Source organism: Pieris brassicae, chromosome 3 (assembly GCF_905147105.1).
Source record: "Pieris brassicae chromosome 3, ilPieBrab1.1, whole genome shotgun sequence".
In the NCBI taxonomy this organism is placed as follows: Eukaryota; Metazoa; Arthropoda; class Insecta; order Lepidoptera; family Pieridae; genus Pieris; species Pieris brassicae.
The window spans coordinates 233,930-253,011 of record NC_059667.1 but is presented as its reverse complement, the minus strand read 5'-3'; the positions used below and the strand labels follow the sequence as shown (position 1 = coordinate 253,011).

Here is a 19,082-nt window from a genome sequence, read left to right as displayed (position 1 = left end):
TTATCAACGATAGTTGTAAAAATAAACTAATTAATAAAACATATCAGTACAAATAATATAATTTTTCTTTGTTATTTTTGTTGTAGAAACGCCGCATTTTTTCACAAAATACTGGATATAACCACTATAACAACGAGCCGTTTTTCTATACATAAAGATTAAAGTGCTATATAAAAAAACAATGTTTAGAGCAGTGTTGGCCTAGTGGCTTTAGCAAGTGACTCTCATTTCTGAGGTCGTAGGTTCGATCGCCGACTGTGCGCCAAATGGACTTTGTTTCTATGTGCGCATTAATTTTCGCTTGACGGCGTATGTCAGGCACAGGAGGCTGATCACCTACTTGCCTATTAGATTGACAAATTATCATGAAACACATACAGATCTGGGCTTCAGATTATTAAGACTTAAACTGGTTGTAGCCGCACTGATTTATTTTATAAAAAAATCAACGCCGTCTAGTATGTTTGACATGGACATTTCAGCCTATACAAATAAATTTACAAATAAGGTTTTTATTGTGTCTAAGCACTCTACGGGGAAAACTATGTTAAAAGGGAAAGCGGTGCGGCGTGTTCCGACCTTGTTTAGTTATAAATGTCGCACATTGCTCGGATACTGCCCACGGTAGAGAGATGAGAAAGCGTATGAGAAAAGTGTTCAAAAATAAATACCATTTACACATAATGTAATTAAGTATTTATATTAAATAGCTTTTTGTAAGATAAGCAAGCTTACTTTGCGAATATAAAGTGTAGTTCAATACTTATATTTACGTATTATCTTTTGCCTTTTATAAGCAGATGTTTTAAATGTGTAAATTGAAAATTTCAATTGTTTGTCACTACTCTACAGTCATTGAAATATTAAAATCCTCAAAGCTTGTGTCAACTGGCCTTTTACTATAGAAATAAAATATAATTCGTGACACATCCTCGATGCTTATAAAAAGTGGGTCATTTTTATTTTTCATATGAGACAAACGTTTTTCATATCTCATTGGCTATCGTAACGTTCGTGTCACGTACTGCTTAGCTCGATAAAATATAAGGGTCCTTATACTATTGCTGACTAGACGCGCCTACAGATAATAAGATCTCCCCGATTAAATGCAGGGCTTTAGATCTGAGATTTCGACGGCTTTAAAGTCTTCATTTAAGTATTTTTATAGTTTTTGTTTTAATCTTAATCTTTGTAACTGACTGATAAAGAGACTTAATTGTAAAATTACTATGCCAACTTGTACCTGCGTACCTATATCAAACCCAATAACCATATAATTTATTATTAATTTTGTTTGTTACATTTCACTAAGGAAACGCAATCTTTCTGTTTATTAGTGTTAGGTTTGTATGAACATTTATGTTTATGTCAACCAGACAAGTAGGCAATCAGCCTTCTTGTGCCTGACGCTCACCTTTGGGTCAGTCAGTTCGTCCGTTCGAGCGAATTGCATCTATTGGTGCAAAGTCGTACGCAGAAAACACTAGGCCAACACTCCTCTATTTTTTAACATTATCTCTGGCTTTTTTTGTTTATGTTGCAACAGACGAAGATGTGTTAGCTCATTCCGAAGAATGAATTCTTAGATAATTGTAATTAGAAAAGCCACAACATTAATATTCAGGCTGCAATAAAAACACTTATATAACGTTGAGTAGTTACAAAAAGACTAAGCGCAGGTGCTAACGCTTTACGATGATTGCCGTCAAAGAACAATAGGTACTTATTGTTTTATAGGGGCTGTCGAGCATAATCTCCGAGGCCCCAGCCCTTAGTGGCCATGAATATGTAATGCCACATCTACACAATTATTGCTCCGTGACGATCGCGATTGCTTTACGACCGGCCATTCGCGATATTCCAGTTGCTATAGCAACCAAACGACCTAACCGAAGTCATAACCACAATAATTAGTCTTTATTGGCTCCGCTCCCAGTGCAAACAGAATTTCGTTAATTCTTAATTGTTTAAAATTAAGCTTCTTATTCTAAAACATATTGTCTTTTCTTTTAATATTCTATAGTGTATTCAACTAACTTATTTACTGTTCTTGAAAGCCTGTCAATAGAGTTGAATAATAATTGGAAATATTTATCATCTGTAATCGTTACACATTATCGTATTAATCGTATAATTATTAGTTTCATCATTGGGCCTCGAGGCAGAATACGAAATTTCCGTATCACAAATGAGCGTTTTGTTGCCCCACTTCACCACTATCTAAAGCCAGCTGCCCGCTAAATCTTTTCCGAACCAATTTGGTCCTTCAAGAGCGTACCAGTTGCTAAAACGCCGACAACGCAGCAGTCTTCTAGCAGTGTGTGTCCATGGGTGGTATCACCTAACATATCGTACATTAAACATTTCAAGTCAAAGTTTTCAATTTTAACCCCGTTCGAAAGGTAGACCCTTAACCGAACTACTGTCACTAAGCAGCCTCGCCACGAGATATCCATAAATCTCCTAAATTATGAGCTCCTGCGAGAAATCGAAAGTAAAATTGTGGAAAATTATTCGCGCCGCGTAAGGTTATTGGCTAGGCCAGTAACCCGACGCCGCCTGCCGATCTCTAGAGCGTATGAAATCTGCGGCGAGTGAAATATTATACCGGCCATAGAGTGTAAACTACTCAGATGTACCTTGGAATGTTTTGTTTTTTAGTAAATGTTAGACAAAGACAATAATTTAACTATTAACTCTTTTGTAAAATATCGTACTAGGTTTGTCAGATCAGAGCTTGGCTTCTCGAGAGATACATTTACATATATTCACATATCAAGGATCGTCCTGCTCGCTTAAGTGTCATTACTTGTCGCGACGTCCATGCGTCGGGTCTTCTGTCTCCCTAAAATATGGCAGGTGGCCATGCGTCATACTCGTGAACGGGTGCTACTTGTGGTGACTGGTGAACTTGAATTCGTGTATGCGGTGATGTTAGTTATTTTGACTACGTATTTGCGTGTTGTTCCCAAGAGACTGTATGTGCGTGCTCCTATTTCACCATGCCTCCTGCTGATAGAGGACAACATTTTGTTTTTAATTTATTATTATTAAATAACTCTTAATAACTAAATATGTCATGTGGAACATAGTGTAATGGTTACAAACGTTGTGTCAAACAAAAAACTTGGCGATTAAAAAGAGTGGCGGAGAGTTTATTGCCAGTTCTTCTCTTCTGTTCTACGCCCTTGATTTGAGCACTGGCAGTAAATGTAAAATTAGAAGCATTTATTATCTATTTCTTTTTAGACGTTCATAAGTGCACATTCTGTTACCTATATGAATAAATGATTTTGACTATAATATATAATGCCCATAGTAGTTAATGCTTGTTCCACTGAGGGACAAACCAAAGGTTAAATCCACTTCCCTAAACTAAATGGCACATCTGTGAAACTTTTCCAGCGAATCTTTGTCAGTGCCCTGTGAGAGCAGTCCTGGGGCCGGGTTATATTACGGCTCTCGTAAAATTCACGTTTTACCACTTTACAAATAAATAACTTACTATAAATTGTATGCCTACAAGCCAACATACTTTATGCTGTAAAATATTTGTTTATTTTTTAAATGTGATTATGTGTGATTACTCAGAATTCTTTTACACATATACAATTCGCTTTTTATGTACGCGTTAGTAGAAATGTTATTTTTAAAATAATTAACATGTAAATACCTAGTCCTACCTTGATAGTTTATTTAGTCCAAGACAATGTCTTCATAGTATTGCATTTAAAATACTTTGGGGTCGAGACACAATTAAGAAGCTGCCCTTTAGTTAAGCTTGCTTTAACAGTGATTACAATGTCAAAGTTAACTGTTCATTTTAACCGTGAGCACTTGGGCCTTTCATAAGAGCGGCATTATCTGTTTTAATGGAGACCTACTTTGTGGCACAAAGAGGGAGGGCATTTTAATAACGTCTCTAATAATAAAAGTTTAACAAGGATTTAGACGATGTAACTTTATTATGCCTAGTTATGAGAGCAGACTTAGTAGTCGCTTAGGAGTGCGACCCTCAACCCTGAGGTCGTGTGTTTTTGTATATTTTTACATTTGCTCGTACAGTAAATGCAAAATCCGAAAGCTCCGAAAGCCTGTACACCTATTCTAAAATAAAAATTAACAAATGAGATGTAATATGAGGTCAAAAAGGGTTGTAGCGCCACTGGATTATTATTATTATTATTACATATACTTGTTTGTATATGACGTGTTGGCAAAACTCGAAATATCTAGAAAATAATAATACTTCGTTTATTAAAGCTTAAATATAATTAATCAAATTTACAGTATTTACAATTACCTTAACTTACTTAGTAATAATAATAATAATTGAAAATTAAAACAAATTTTAAAAGTTAGTTATTGTGTGTAGCCTACAATAAAACTGTCGGCTCATATTTTTGCTCATAGGTGTCATTGCAATTTCAGTTTTGGCTTTATATACCAAAATGATTATGTGTTAGGATCCACAGAAAGACTAATTTGATCTCCAGCATCACATACACTGTCTAGACTTCAGTTACAAAAACGTGTATAAAGTTCGTCAGTTAGACGTGCAGTTAAGTGAATACTACCAAAGCGATAAAAATACATTTCACTTTGTGTTATCGACTCTCAAAAATGAAATATTAATTTTCTCAGTTAAACTTCAAACTTTCTATATACTCGAATACCAAAATTTCAACAAATGGGTATTTGGAATTTTGAAAATACGACGTTTTTCATTTGTTTGATATAATAAGCAAGAATTACTTTGATATAGATTACAAAAAGGCATCAAATAATACTATGCTAATGTTATTACGTAATGGAATCTTGAAATGACATGATGTCATATTACAAAAACTACTGTGGTTTCTTAGAAGCGGAAACAATAAATATTTAATTTTAATCTATTGTGTCTTATATGAATCATAATCAGATTGTTATCGGGTTCATGTAACACCGTCTTTCAACAACTTTGTCTTAAAATTATACAACTATCGACGTCAATATTTTTCTTTATGTTTTTTTTTTGTGAATCGTCCTCTGAATTAAGCGTCTTATAACTTTAATGTCTCCACATTCTTAGACTTATTTTGTTTGGAAAGTCCCAAAGATTAAGTAAACGATATTTGTTTGATTTGAACATTGATTTTAATTAGGTATTAAAGTCGTGAGTCTCAAATATTTATGAATTTTGTGTTGCACCAAATTACACCTGTCGCTACTGACAGATTTGATAGACATAGAAATGGTAGATATAAATTTTTTATTAATTACTAGTCACAATATATATAATAGAAAAATGACATAGTCCTCTAAAAATTTATTAGCGCTCCGCAATAGCGCTCAAGGTGAAAAACACATTAAATTCGCTCCCGTTTCGTGTAATCAAAATTTCTAAAAAAAAATATTCTTTATAAATAAAAGAAGATTTCAATATCTGAGATATTTTCCCTATTCATTATATCTGTTAGGACGCGTCTGAGAGCCTCTTTCAATGAATAAAGAGCTTTACAAGTTTTTTCATATGTACGGAATGGAACCCACTTAACTGGAGTAAATATTTGTTCGCAGGTGAGCGTTTTTATATGTTATGTACGTGTTTTGGAGAATTGTGTGACTTTTTAATTATGTATCAGTCACGCACGTGGCGAAGTAGTCCGTGGTTAGGTGTTAATATATGTGTATCTTTAATTACTTGCCTTATGTTGCGCAAAAACTGAGCAGCAAATGAGGTTAGCTGGCATAAGAAGTTTCAACAAAGCTCTTATTTAGAACACTCGAAGTATTCACAAAGCTTAAGTGACAGTGCCCCGTGGTTCAACGTCATATTAGTAAACAATGATGATTGCCAAGTCATCATTTCCTATACAAGTCCAGGCAATGACCTCGGCCCTACAATATCTATTTTCTAGTTCATGAATGTTCATAAAAATGTTATTCGGTTATTGCATATGACAGTTCTTAATTCATTCTATGTTCTTCGGCTATGTGTTCATGTGTAGTCTAATTATAGGTTAGTAACAAATTAAAGCAGCCAAAATAATTTAATTTAATGAATTCCATATTATCATTTGAAGAAAATCTTATTATTGTGGTAAGTTGAAACAATCGTTTCAAAGTTGGGCTGACACATTGCGGGCGGGCCTACTCAAGTCATTGCTAACAAAGTTTTATATTAAAAGCCGCCTCTATACTCTGTATTATGAAAACATTTCTTTATTAACTCAAGAAGCGAAGAGACTTCTAAACTTAGAAACCTTCGAACCACAACTTTCCACTTAGTATTAATGGAAGTCATTGAAAAAATACACTTACGCCTTGATGGACGTTGGTCTTCATTGTCCGGAATCTGATGTCACCATTTATAAATGTAGTATACCGTTTCTGATATTTTAAATAGGTACATATATTTATTGTACTTAAAATAGTTACCATTCAAATAATTGAATTCGGAAAGGAGGAGAATATTTAGCTGTAGTCAATTTTGAGCCTTTATATTAAGGATTACGTCATATTTCACGTGGCTGAAGAATTATTTTGACAAGTGATTACCGCACAGCCTAATTGGGCGCTCAGTATTATTCACCGAAGATATTTTTGCGTTTGAACAGTTGATTGCGCGAATTCGTGGTTTAAGTTTATGATCAGAATGAATAATACAACCTTTTGTTTAAAGCCCTTCTTTTAGCTCAACTGGTAAATTTATTAAACGCTTTAGGCTATCGTTTCTCAACCATTTTTATGTCGCGACCCTCGAAAAAGCAAAATGTTAAGTATAACAGTTATAATAATATGTACATATTACCTACATGTACGAAGTTGGTCCCAAAGTTCTGTCATAAATGGAAAAAAATGATAAAAACAAACTTTTGTGTCAGTACTTACTGATCAGTTTTTTTATGTTTTGACGCTCAAACCAGGCTTGAGTGGGCTTGGCTTTTTACTGTTTTCCTACTGAAACCCTTCTACAAAGACATCATCTTGTGTTTTCGGACAGGATTTCTTGCTATCCGCGCCTTGATAGCTTTGATTACTGCTGGTGTATACTGGAGACTTCATTGTACCTATCAACCTAACCCACAAACCTAAGCGGTTTGTGTACCGTACTATTATTCGGCAGCTATATATATCTCGCCAATAAAAAATACTACTTAACTCTCGGGAATCATATCCACGTTATCCAAGCTCATCCACCAGGTTAACAAAGCTCGGCGTATAATCTGTATTAGGAAACTGTCGCGAATATATGAAATTAACAATACGACCTACCCTTTATGATTTCGACATCAGTTACACACCTGAGCTCACGCTTAGAGAATAGTCATTAATCATACGCCATTACATAACCGCAGTACATTTAACTACGACGCTAATGACAGATGTAAACATCAGAGAAATTGCCGGGATAATCGAATTATTGCGATTATTCGATTTGACGTCTCGCAATCAGCGGACACAAACAAACACGCGAATGCAAACAGACCTCGAACGATTATCAATTCGATTGTCGAAAATGTCGAATGGATTGTAATGATTGAATCCATTGTTTTTGTTTGTCGACTCATGAATTGATATTTTCATGATAAAATTATCGTGTGATTTTGTTGTATTTAAATGAGGCATTTTTAAATATGTTAAGAGGTGATATACAATGAGAATTTTATAATATGTAATAAACAAATTTTAATAATTCTTTATTTTTACCATCTTAAAGGCCTATAAAGCTGGTAAATGGCAATATTGTTTGTTCTACTTCAGTGATAGCATTTAATATTTATGATATCCCGCAGAGGTTAATGTGATAAATACTGGAGCCAAATGTTACAAATTATTGGTTAAACAACAACAGTTTTAGGCAAAACGTTCTCCTTGTCCTATCTACATTTATGGGATAATTCAAAAATTTACACTGTAGTTAATTTATAAAATTTTTAATTAATGTGCCTTTCTTAGAATATTCCTAATAAGTTAATGACAAAATTGGAGGCGAAATTCAGGTCGCTGATAGTCTGAGATCCGGACGTGAGATGAAGTTAATTAAAAGTGCAAAATGAAGCGAACTAATATTATGCATTACAGCTCGTTATTCTTGCAGCACCTTAAGTGCCTTCGGCTTCCGTTATATCAGCTGCATTTTGTAGGTAATAATGAGCTGAATTGCTAAATTGGTCGGGAAGATATTTTCCCTAAAGGTAAACTAGTCTAAGCAAATCGGATATCGCCCTTGTCAACAATTTTTAATCTTAAGTTCAAATACGCCTGAAGGTGATATTACACATTTTGTTCCTTCCCATTTACAACCACATCCCTCTTTAATTGTAATTATGCTTTGAGAATATGATTCAGTTTTGCCTATTAAATTCCGATGTAAAATATTAAATGGAGATGGAGTCAAGTAAGATATCATTAGACCGACAATTGGAGTCATCGTATGACATGCAACGGAAATACCTCTTAAACAAATTAGCCGTTTAGCCGTCGTCCACAGTTCTTGTTGACATCTTAGACGTTCATTATTTAAACAACGTATTAACATATTTACATACTTACTAGGAAATTAATAATAATATAATATTTAATTGCAGATACTTTTACACTTAAACATTATATTTTTATCTTATTCTTTTGAGACCCCGCCATTCATGTCTGCACTGTGCCTCTCTTTGCCATGTGCTACCCGCTCTCGGGCACAACATTAATACTTGCTTGGCAGGAGTAACAGAAAATAAATAAATAAATAATGCTGGAATGTTAAATTTCATATATATGTATATAAATTAGCTACTTTTTTGTTTAAAAATATTACGCAATTTAATCACTTCCATAAAGTACGTGGAACTTCCATAAACTAGGGCAGTAGTAGCACTACAGTTCACTTTTGAAGCTCCTAATAAAACAGTTTAAAATTCGTCCATCGTAGAATCGCCGTTAGCATCCATTTAAAGAGTAACATCGACGATTATTCAATTTAAACGCGCTTTATTGAATAACGGATGTGTTAATTGTGACCACGCTTGACTTTAGTATCGTCGCACCTGGCTCTTTGTGTTTACATTAAGTAAAATCATACAAGTATTTCCTCTACATCCCGCAGTCGAACATACGAATCGTGAAATAAAAACTTCTGAATACATTGAATTGACTTAGCTTTATTTTTCTTTACAAATATTATAGAATTAGATCAAGTAGATCAGTTTAAGCATAACAAATGAGACGCATAGAATAGTTCAGTAAAAAAGCAGGAAGTTAAACGCAATTCTACTAAGGGTGCTTCAAGGAAAAGAGCGTACCAATTCTCGAAAGGCAAAAACGAACTCGCGAGCCCTCAGAGGCATTGAGCGTGTCCATGGGCGGCGGTAAGCCTCCTGCCCTTAGCCCCCTGTTCTATAAAAATGATAACTTGCGATACAACAAATACTGAGACTTAATCCAATAAGCTTAAAGGATTACATCTGCAGGTAACTCTAATTGTATACTGCATAATTAACGGCCAAGCCAGCCGTGTAATATCCTCCAAGGTGTAGTGCTATTAAATATTCAAGTATTAATTTTGTTGTGTTGACATTTTGGCCTTAATTGCTCCAAATCGAATCGCACCTAACCTGCTGTATCATTGCAGTTAGCATACTATGCAAGAGGGAGTATGGGCTTTACTAGTCATTCTGCCGACAACTTCAGACTACAAATATAAAACTCCGTTTATTGACGACGGGTAGTCAGTTATGAAATCCATAATATTCTTTCTCTAAGTCATGAAAACACCACTACATACATTTGATAACTAACAACTCTTGACAACTTATGAACTAGGAGAAAAAGCAGTGGCGCTACAACCTTGGCCTGGGCCTCAGATTGATATAGCTGTGTCATGATCTTTTGTTTTCAAAAAGGTAACGGTAACGTTGTCGATGAGTGCCCATTTTTGTGCCCATGATGTCTCGGTTTTCTTCAAGAGCGATGGATATATGCGCACATAGAACAGCCCATAGCTGGCGATCGCATCTACGACATCATGGGAGACAGTTGCACGCTGAAGCAACTAGGCCAACACTGCTCAACCAATGACCTAAGAAGTTATCTTTCTGTAACAAACGGTAAGAAGAGAACCTCGGCTATTTGTTTATTTATATATTTCAAAGAATTTGGCAACTTAAGCTTAAATACGCCATCGCAAACATATCAGTTTCGATCCCGTGAACCAAGATTATAAAGTTGGCTTTTACATAGCTTATTCAATATGAAAAAGTGAGGCGAAGGCGGTAATGTTAGTCGCGAGTTGGCTAAGTGAATAAAGAATGGCCCCATTTGTGGCGCATGTGTCGCACCTCTGTTACGAACTCGCGTTAACTTCCAAGGACGAACTTGTACAAATCAAATAAGAATTTAGACGGAAGAGAAATGAGGCTTAACATATTTTAATAAAATTAGTGTGAGTCGCGGACGAATAAAATCAATTAGTCAACTGTAACAATTCTCTTTAATGTATGAGGCAGTTCAAGTAATACGGAAGCACTATACCCCCTGTATTTTCTTATTTGGTGATTACGCCAACAGTCATTATTTAATTTTGACACATATAACCAACACATTGTCAATGCTTGAAAACGAAATGCGTTTTCGAGGATTCCTACAAAAAATTAGGCTAGCGTATATCTAGCTACTATTATTTTTTAAATATTGCTTACTTTAACTGACAAGAAGAAGAGGTGGTATAAATTGTAGTAAATCTGCTTACGTAACACTTGAACGGCCCCTATATGAATACAAAGAAAAGATTCAAATTCTCAACTCAATGGACAACATATTACACCATTAGATCGTGTTTACATGGCCGTCGCTGGCGCATTAAACAGTTATCGTTGATAATTCATAGTCGTTCTACAGAGGCAATAAACATTAATGTGGACTGTATAGAGGATTTTGTAATCGCATGTAATTGCCGTGCTGTGCTCGTAGTTTCACAGTTGAACGCAGTGAATCACACCTACTCTAATTATATCATATTTTATTAGAAATGGTCGTCCCACGACCGACTGCTTCTAAAGAAAAAGGTTTCAAGTAAGGCATTTCAATAAATATTGTTGATATAAAAATTATAATTAACTCTTTCATGTTATCAGGCAACTCGATCAAAACGGGAGACTCGTGAAACCGACTGCCGAGTAAATGTTTGAAAGGTTTTAATTACGGTAAGTGAGGGTCGCACCATCAATCTGGTTAATGCCAGCCTCACCTGAAGCGGGAACTTTTTCCACGTCATTTGTTTAGAATTGAATGTGCCGTGTACATCTAACGAGCTTCATTTTACGGCAAAAGATCTCATTTCGCAAGTCTTTCGTGAAAAAACCTCTTTTCAATCACACGAACATTGTGATCGAAACTTTACAAGATTAATTTCAGTGTTTGAATGCAAGTTATATCCATGATATTGGATGAATATTCTTTTTATTCATGTCTTTATTTGCATTACCCCACTTTGCTTCCATTCACGGATCACTGAGCAGTTATTAATACCACCAAAAACATAATTCGCTTTGTACGTAATATGAAATTGCGTTTTATGCTTTAATTCAAATAAAATATCATTAAGCTAAGTGCGGACCGCCGCTTCGTAATAAGTCACAATTTTGCAAAACGCTCATTATTTTCGTCGTCTGGTTTAATTTCATTTACCTTTGTATTGCTAATTGCACTTTCTTACATCTCTTTATGATATAAGCTATGATTAAAGACACGGCGTCGTCAGCTAAAATATTCAAAGAGGTGAATACCTAAATAGGTCGGTTAATGCGGCCTCACGCGCCTACGAGGTGCTACCCGGTGGGTTTCTGAAGTGCCCTCGTCGTACTTTCCTCTGGATGCCGGTGCTCTTTAGTTGGCCGGATAAATCTCAAATTAGATTAAGCCTGAGGCCGGTCGTGACGCCGCAAAGAATATGAATGATGACTATGTACTCCGCTGTAGCGTCCAACTCGAGATGGCCTCTGGTGCTCGACGTTTTGTTTGATTCCGCGTATTACTTACATGGTCGTTCTATTATACGTTTCACAATCATTACGGAATTAAAGCAATCTCTGTGTTCCGGTCGTAATAATTGAACCTTTTTGTTGTTCGTAATATCAATGTGAATGCACTGTCCCGCTATGTGCAGTGACGCAACTGTACTCGCACGACGGATTTCCTGGATTCAATTCCCAACACTGGAATGTTTACTGATATCCAATTCCCACAACTGGCAATTGCGAATATGTTTTCAATGATACCAGACATTTTCGCTAAATTTTCTCAAACTTAAGTCAAAATACACCTGTATGCTCAAAACTCACCCGAATCAATCAATGTACCAGGGTCGTATAAAAAGCGGGAGCTTCCCGATTAGTTAATCAGACCGACTCTAATCCAAAGGACTATTTGTCCGGTGATCGCAACATTAGTCCCGGGTCCGAATCCGGGGTCCCGCCGGGTTTGCCCGGGATTGCCTGGGATCACCCGGGATTGGCTGACTTCTCCCGGGTCGCGGTCGCAGCAATACCGGCATTATTTCCCTCGCCTGGAATGCGTTTCAAATTGCGACTCTCTGAGATGTTGCTACCAGCATTGAGGAAAATGGTGCTACCAACATTTACATAAAACTCAGTTATCCTTTGCATATCATTTATTACATGTATAACTCTGTAGTGCTCTCAATGTTGCCTGTTTGCGGCGAGCAGACAATCAGCGCTGAGGTCAGCAATTTAACAGATAATTAAATGCGCTTTCTGTATTGGTTTCTTTCTTATTGTTTTAATAGTTTATTGAAATTTATTTTTCAATAAAAATCTCTCGTTTACTATTTTAACGTATCGAGATGAATTGCGTATTAAAATCAGCCATATAGTTTTTTGTGACATCACTCCTTAAATTAAATAATAGTATATCTATGTGCTTTTGTAGTTAGAGAGTTGCAGTATTGAGGTAGGTACATTGCACCTAAGTAACAAAGGAATTCGAATTGCAAGATATCATCAAATATTGTAATGTTTGCGTAATCACGCTTACACACTGCAAATACTTTGGCGTTTGACTGGCAACAAGTTGCTGCATATTTCCCCCTTGTACGATTTAAATTAAAATACTTTTATTAGATAGTTTTGTGTTCGTGAAATTCTATTCCACAAATTCCTTTTAGATTGCTAGTCGAAAAGTTTGACAGCTTTAAATAGCGATTACACAGTTCAGTGCAGTTTAGACATGCAGATAGAGCATCTGCAAATTTTGTTTCATTATTCGACATTATTAACATTTCATTTATATATATTACATATTAAAACAGTTGTTTAAATCAAGGTTATCGTTAGTATGAATATATGCGTAGTAAGTAAGCACACTCAAGACGGCATTGTCACGGCTATTGTTGTGCAATTGCGAAACTCATTACGCACTATTTGTGCGCAACGTATGTGTGCTTTGACCTTAGCGTGGTGGTTGTCTTCCTCGTATAGTTTCGTGGAAATTGGATTGTTTAAAAAGTATGAGATTATCTATACTGGTAAGTATTATTTGTTGAAAAAGTGTTGGTTTTCGCATTTAGGATGTACTATGAAACATCTTCTGTATGAATGAAAATAATTTGTTTTTTACTTATTTTACTCTCCTTTCGAATTCAAAAATAAGGATATTCCATACGTTTTGAACTAGACGGTGTCACCCCGAGCCTCCGATAACGTGAACAGGCCTGTGAGCACGCCCGTTGCGGCTCTGCGTGATTGATTAGTCACTGCGAGTCACTCGCGTGACTGACGGTTATCGCTAGTTTTTAGCTCCAACCGGGATTTGTCACTATATTTAACGTTGAATGTCGAATTAAACATACTATCTCTAAATGTTTCTTGCCCCTTAGTTAATGATTAACATATGAAAAACAGCGAAAAGAAGGAAGGTTTTTCAATTTAGAAACAAATATAACATCAAAAATGTGTGTACCTGTGATGGTAATTCTATAAGGATTGTGTCAAATATGTTTACTAAATATTTTCCCTGACTTATTTGCCATCTTTTGTTTCAGATACGGCGGTAATGATTTCATTCAACAACACACCCTGGTAAGTGAGACTTTTTCAAAACACTAAATCACTAGTAAGCCAAAGCTCAACCCAGATAAGGCCATATTCAAAGCTTCCACATTTACACTAAAATTTTCCACAAATCCCGTGAAATCTTCGATCTTCCGGGCTTATCGCAATTTTAAGCGCCGCGTATATTAACTGAAGCCCGATCTTGGGCCATAAAGCGATCGGTTCGTTATCTGGTGTTAACGGCTCGGAAAATAGACGCGGTCCGGTCCATTACTGGTATTAGCTGATCGGTATCGGGAGCTTCGAGATTTTCTTTACAATATTCAAAGTAGACAAACAAGAAGGCTCTTTGAGACCATCATCCTGTTGCCATTTCGGTGGTTCAATCATAATTAACTTGCTATATTTATTTCAGACAAGATATATAATCATTTATTTTTTCTTTCATTTCCTCATAAATAGATCGGTAGAATTTCGGAGCGTTTCCGACGGACGGAACTGCGGAGCATTGTCTGTGATAGTTCGGCCAGAAATTATTGAATTACGGCCCGATATGCCTCGCGAGGGGACGATCGCAAACTTACATTATGGAATTGTTTCTGGAATTATTTCCGGTGTACGAATCAATATGAAGAATTTACCTTACATATCTTTGAAATATTAAGTAGGCAGGAACGTTTTTCAATGAACTTGTCCATTTAAATTGAACCTGTACTTAGGGCTGTCACGTGTAATACTCAAAATTATAAAATTGCAAGTGAAAGCTTCCTTTTTTTGAAAAATATCGCCGCAGTTTCTGTGCCTTGGAAACTATTACAGCAGTATTTTTAAATCAATGTTTTTATATCTAAAATATGTTTCTGCTCTATTGATTATTGTTGGATTAGTATTTTATTAATTTTTTTAATGTATATGATGTGGATTGGTGTTTTCTTGTTTAATAGTAATAATTCCTATACGTAAAAGGGCTAATCGGCAGCCCTATTTGCATTCGCACGTTCGCAGTTTTTGTTTATCTTAAATGAGATGTCTTACATCTTATCAAGTCTCGTTACTTTAAGAGGTTTATCAGATAATTGCTCGTTTAAAAATGCCTACCCAATATGTTTACTTCTATTGGCCTCTTGCGAATGCGATAAATAAAATAAATTATTACATTACAATGTAATTTAAATATTTCTTTTCAATTATTGTCATATTGAGTTCATTAATTTTGATAATTTATTGGTCACTTTGCACAAATTGGAATATCCAAATATTTTATTTTAAATATAACAAGGAAACAGATTATATATTTTCGTGGCAGATAATTAGTAGGGACCCGGGGCGTCGCGTGCGTATCACGGGTATCGAATCTACGAACTGCACGCGACGGGCTCACGTAACCCAAACGCCTGATTTATTACATCAAAAATTATATTCTAACACAATTATTTTAGTAATCTATCTGTTTGCTTGCTAGTTTCGAATTGCGTTTATTATTTTATAAGTGTTCATTATGCAGTAGATGACGATGTTCTCATCAATCGAAATGTCTTACTTAAAATAAATCTACGAGTGGAAGCTTCATTTCCTTTCCGATCGCTTTGAGAAATTACGATCATGCAACGTCATTAAGGGGCGACGACTGCGACATTATAAGGTAATAGTGGTATGATTAATACATAAGTTACGTCCGCTCGCGACGGCATCTAATGAAGAAATGCCCGTGTGACGATGTGACGCGGCTTATGTACTCCCCCACCATGATTGATGACACCGCCCGTGATGTGGGTAAGATCCTTAACTTAATTACATTGCGTGAAGAGCGATAAACTGAAGAGTAACGGACATTGGAATTTCTAACCAGACGATTTGACTTTGATCTACAGACTGTTTACATTAGCCTACTTAAACGACATTTAAATACGGCTTCTGGATATCAGCGTTATTGGTTGGCATCTCTGTTTATTTTAACTGCAGTTAATCATGATGAGATGTTTGTTATTACTGACTGGGTATTTGATATATTTCTGGTTAACTAGCCTAAGATCGGAAGAGTTTTGTGTATATGATAATAATTAAATAATTGGATGTCTTGTTACAAAACTTTAAATTAAACTTTAAATTGACTTGTAGCTTTTATTGTATTGAAATTTCAGTTGTGGATACAGCTCGAATAGTTTGTAGCTCAAACTAACGCTTAACGAGCACAAGTTCTATCTTCAATTATTGTTATTTTTAGATGAATAGTCTTAGACAAATAATGGCCTTGTTATAAAGCCTCAATACAGTTCTAAATTAGACTGTTTTGTGGTTCAATACTTTCGCCTTTGTCAACAGTTTCAGTTCAAAACTTTAACGCAACAATAATAGAGATTTAAAGTCTGTGTTATATTATACTTTTGTATGTTTAAAAAGATTCAAAGTTCCATGAACCAAAATTAATAAAATGAATATTGCGTGTTACGTGAATTTCCAGCTTTTTAATAGAGGGTCGTACAATTAAACAGCTGTAGACTTTACATTTTATTGAAGGTTCATTTGATGGTTTACGAGATAACGATTTCACAAAGACTCAAATTTATGCCTATTGTTATACTTTGCTTATGTGGAGTTAAAATTATTTTTCTATAATCGTAATATATTATTTATCTACATGACAATTTCTATAAGGTATTAAATTTATAATTTATTTATTTATTCACACTTCGTTGCAAAAATAAATGAAACACAAAAAGAAGTACATACAAATTACAAGGGATGCAACGGGCGGCCTTATCGCTAATAAGCGATCTCTTCCAGGCAACTTCCTAGTAAGAGAAAAACTAAAAAAGAAAAACGATGAGTGCAAGAAGTGCTGAACAAAATGTGATATAAAATCTTCCTAAATCGTTAATTTAAAGTAATACAAATTAATAACGAACTAAACATTTAAAAGACTAATGTTACATATTCATGAACAGCGAATAGCGATGCAAATGCCATACAAAAGCAAAGGAATCACAAGAATAATAAGTTAAGAGAGGCTGACCATAATTATTAAAAAAAGCGCTTAATACTTTAAGTAATACATTTTATATATACTGTATAAAATGTCTGAAACAATATTATTATGGGCCTGTTAAGCATGCATATAAGTATATGAAAAGCAACAAAATTGTATTATCATATTCTGTGTGTGTTTTGTGTTTACCGAAATAGACTATAAACAGCGTTTTGATTAATAAGTGTCGTTGACATTCTAATTAAGCCGGCTAAAAGTCAGGCTTTTGTTTCAGTGAGGGGAGCGCTCAAATGCCACGGCTCTTAGATACGTATTTACATTTTATGTGGTGTACGTTTTCGTTGGGGATACATTGTTTTACGAAACGCTCGACTGAGCGTAATAAAAAAGCGATGTGGCTATGACATCAGCTAAACTGTTGTTGTTGTGTACGTTTAACACGGGCTTTTGTGATAATTTAAGGAATACTTTAATATTCTTAAGGACTTATAATAAGTAGTTTAATAATTTAAACAAACCAACTTTTTCAAACTCCAACTATCACGCCCTGATTTGAACGGTTAAGAAGTAAACAATGAAAAAGGCAAGTAATAATCACGCGTGACCGCAACGCTTTGTCTTGGCCTCAGCTTGCACCATTAACGATTTTTCTCTTAGGTATATATATCTATTTAGAATGTCGTAATATTTTTTTATAAACCTGCACGTTCTCATAAAAACGAATACAAGCTAATAACACCAAAACACGTATTAAGAACAAATGCAATCCCGAGGTAAAAATTTAAATTAGATGCAAAACTGCGTCGTGCGCTAATGGTGTTGCTAGTTTAAAAATTTTCCCGGGAAATGGCGGCCATCTTTATTCGGGCTATTGTTTAACGGGCTCAACCTTAGCTTAATGCTTTTGTTTAATATGGAAATGGTTTCACCGATGAATATTTGTATCCAAATGAAAAGGCTTTAGTGTTTGCGTTTGTTTCGTTTACGACAACGTTCTTATAACAGGTTTTATTCGTTTATTGTGTATTTAGTGAAAAAATTTATCGGAAAGAACGTTATACTTGAATTACAAACATTATAAATAACCTCTCAAAAATCACCAAGAAAAATCCAAAGGGCTAAAGGAGAAGAGGGCGCCCTATTAGAAAATGGATAGAATAAATAGAAGCGTTAGCAGGAAGCGAATGGAGAAAGAAAGTCGTGGATAGAGAAATCTGGAAAAAAGCTGGAGGAGACCTTCCAACCCGAAACCGGATCAAGGATACGGAAGGAAGTTGGATATTAGGATAACAAGATTTTTTTTAAACAAATCTAATATGTACATTTGGAAAGATTAGAAATGAACTATTATTATTATTATTAAGCCTTTATTGCTGACAATTAACACTTATTTAAGTTACATAAAAAAAATCTTTATTATACATAAATATAATCAGCGTGTCCTGTGACCCATAGGCCTCTTCCAGTTGCTTCCATTCTTTTCTAACGTTAGCTATTCTTGTCCAAGCTGTGCCTCCTATTCTCTTTATATCGTCTGCCCATCTCTTGCTCTGTCTTCCTATTTTCCTTTTTCCATCGCGTGGTTGCCATTCTGTAATTATTTTCTCGTCATGTGCCCGGTCCGGTTATTATTATTCCATATCTCTAAATACTTCTGAGGCGAAAGCAGTACAGTAGCTTCATAATAGCTTATGAGCATTATTTGGATGATAAAATGCAAACTTTTATAAGTAAGCCGCCCCAACGTATTCTCGGACTTATCGCACCATTGTTTTCCCGGTTTTAATCCTTTACCCTTACAATGATTTTGTTTTAATATGTAAATCGCGAGATGGCGTTATAATGAATATAAATAGAGCCTTAAGCCTCGTCTCTAATGAAAGAGATTACGCGAACGATAACTCTGGATTAAATAAAAGTATAAGACAGTTATATCCTGGGAAATGTTTAATTATGGATTAAGCGGGAAACTGGGCCAGATTTAAATATACTTGGCAGGTTTTTAAATATGGCTACGAGCTTGCATTTTTGCCTTTTCACTGTTGGCGGAT

At 35.2% G+C, this 19,082-nt stretch overlaps 1 protein-coding gene across 5 annotated transcripts in view; it reads left to right on the top strand.

Annotated features, from left to right (window-relative positions):
- The window catches only part of LOC123706999 (leucine-rich repeat-containing protein let-4-like), a 118,752-nt gene that overhangs the window by 17,676 nt on the left and 81,994 nt on the right, over positions 1 to 19,082 (top strand). For 4 of the 5 annotated variants that reach the window (XM_045656729.1, XM_045656728.1, XM_045656725.1 and 1 more), the window contains one exon: positions 14,036 to 14,072. The gene's annotated coding sequence lies outside the window, so the exon portion shown is untranslated. Of the gene's footprint in view, positions 1 to 13,494; positions 13,520 to 14,035; positions 14,073 to 19,082 lie in introns of those variants that run through there. The other variant, XM_045656727.1, reaches the window with a different exon arrangement.